The 2,259-nt window shown below is 37.8% G+C and overlaps 1 non-coding gene across 1 annotated transcript; it reads right to left on the reverse strand.

Annotated features, from left to right (window-relative positions):
• Nucleotides 1-1,049: 1,049 nt before the first annotated feature.
• Nucleotides 1,050-1,122, reverse strand: TRNAY-AUA (transfer RNA tyrosine (anticodon AUA)). The gene has a single exon. It is a non-coding gene; the product is annotated as a tRNA-Tyr (tRNA).
• Between the last annotated feature and the right edge of the window lie 1,137 nt (nt 1,123-2,259).

A 2,259-nucleotide genomic window follows, 5' to 3' on the forward strand; every position in this document is an offset into this window, starting at 1 on the left:
GAAGTGACTTAGCAGCATATCTCCAAACCAAAATAGCTTTAGTCCTTTAAGATGTTCAGTTAAGTGTGGAGGATTCAGAGGAGGCAGTCATGAACTGAATTTCCTCTAAAAACCCCATATAAGGGCAGCTGCATTCCTTTCAATCGAAAACAAGCAAACAGAAAATCAAAGATCATCTCTTCCTTTAGCTAAGTAGAAAATCTGTAATAGTTGATGTTCCTCTTTGCTCTAGATCATGCTCATCCTTATCTTTGGCCATCAGGAGAAAGAAAATAACTTGCAGACATTTTAATGGGAGATCATTTCACCATAACATGTTATTTAGACACACAATTAAAAATATAAAGCTTTTTTAGCTCAAAGGCAGATAAGCTACTAACCATAAAATTAATGCTCTGTGAATGCACAGACACAAAATATAATTATATCCTAGTCACTAAGCCAATATTTAAAACTATTAATAGCTCTTTCTTGGACTCTCTTGTCATTTCATATAAGGTCTATATCTTCATCTAACTTAATGATGCAAAAGCTAGTTAAATCAACAAATTACTAATATCTTTTCCTTACTTCTCTAGTTAAAGGATTGACACTATTTATATTTTAAGCCTGTTTGAATTAACACCAGAAAAAAAATCTTGCCATATGTGTACAATAAGTTTTTTTAATTTTTCCCAGTTCTCTTGAATTCCAGCTTAAAACTCTATTGATATTCGGCCATTATCAGGATATATTTGGCAGACGTTTTTTCCTGCATACTATATAATCGGTCACATTACTTTGTTTTAGGACTTTCTCCTTATGGACTATCTGTGCTAAGACACAGAGCGTGATTTAGTGAAAACATCAAAGAACTTGGAGTATAAGAGACTTGGGTCTCAATTCTAGCACTGTTACTTCTTAGTTTAAGACTTTGAAAGGGAAAATGAAGTCGCTCAGTCCTGTCTGACTCTGCGACCCCATGGACTATAGCTCTCCAGGCTCCTCCATCCATGGCATTTTCCAGGCAAGAATACTGGAGTGGGTTGTCATTTCCTTCTCCAGGGGATCTTCCCAACTCAGGGATCGAACCTGGGTCTCCTGCATTATAGGCAGACACTTTACCATCTGAGCCACCAGGGAAGTCTTTAAGACTTTGAAGAAGTATCTAATTAGAGTTTCCTCATTTATAAAATGGCAATAATCTACTTCCACCAGAGGGTGAAGTTGAGGATAGCATGAGTTCATGTGTATATTGTATTAATACAATGCCTGACATAACATATGCCCCAGTATATGGCAGTCATTAGTCCAGTGTTGGAGAGAATGAAATTCAAAATATTTAAAATCAGAGACCCAGGTACATCTCCATCAGTCTTAAACAACTAGACAGCTCTGCTGGCTTGTACCAGCTGAATATTAACCCCAAATATTAAGAAGTAGAAAGTAATAAAATTGAGAAAGACCGCTGGGAGAAATTTAGTGGAGGCCTCATCTTATGTCAAAGACTTAAGAGTGACCTCTCTGACCCTTTACCGCACGTCCAAGTGCAGAAACCTGCAACCCAGGAGTAGTTTCTTTCCCAAGGTCACAGAGATTGAGAACTAGATTTGAAAATGGTGCCTATCAGACTCAAATTCTTGCAGCTTCTGCCTCACTAGAGTTGTTGATTTTATGCCACTTCTAGATTCTGAGGTGGCTTTCAGTTTCTGTGTCCATGGATTTCAAACTGTTCCTTGCAGTCCTAGGTTTCTGTGGGAATGATTCAAGTTCTGCTATAAAAGTTGTAGTGGAAGCTGAGAAGGCAGACCTTCTGTGTCTCCCACACCATGGCTGGCAGTTTAACTGGAACCTTCATCTTTTTCATTTATATAAAAACACTTTATTGTTTTAAAAAGTCACTCTTCTATTCCAAACTGTATTCCTTCTTCCTACTCATATTCAGATAGAGCCTCAACCTAGGTCCTTGTCCCTACACCCAGGGTTTTTTCTCTTTCCATGGTTATTGCTTTGCTGACTCAGTCTGGAATTTGCACTCAGCAAATTTCATAGGCTAACATCTTGTGTTTGAGCTTGAGAAAATGTACTCTAATTCTGGTTTTGTCCTCAGGATTTCACATGACAGGGGATCTTCTTTTCTCAATTTTCACACCTTTGGCATAATCTTTAGGTACTTTCCACAATGGTGAAGATCTTGACTGTGTACTTAGCTTTCCTTGGCTTACTGATATCAAAGACCATTACATATTTTATCATTTCAAGCCAGATCTGATAGCCATG

The sequence above is a fragment of the Budorcas taxicolor genome, chromosome 25 (assembly GCF_023091745.1).
Source record: "Budorcas taxicolor isolate Tak-1 chromosome 25, Takin1.1, whole genome shotgun sequence".
Classification (NCBI taxonomy): domain Eukaryota; kingdom Metazoa; phylum Chordata; class Mammalia; order Artiodactyla; family Bovidae; genus Budorcas; species Budorcas taxicolor.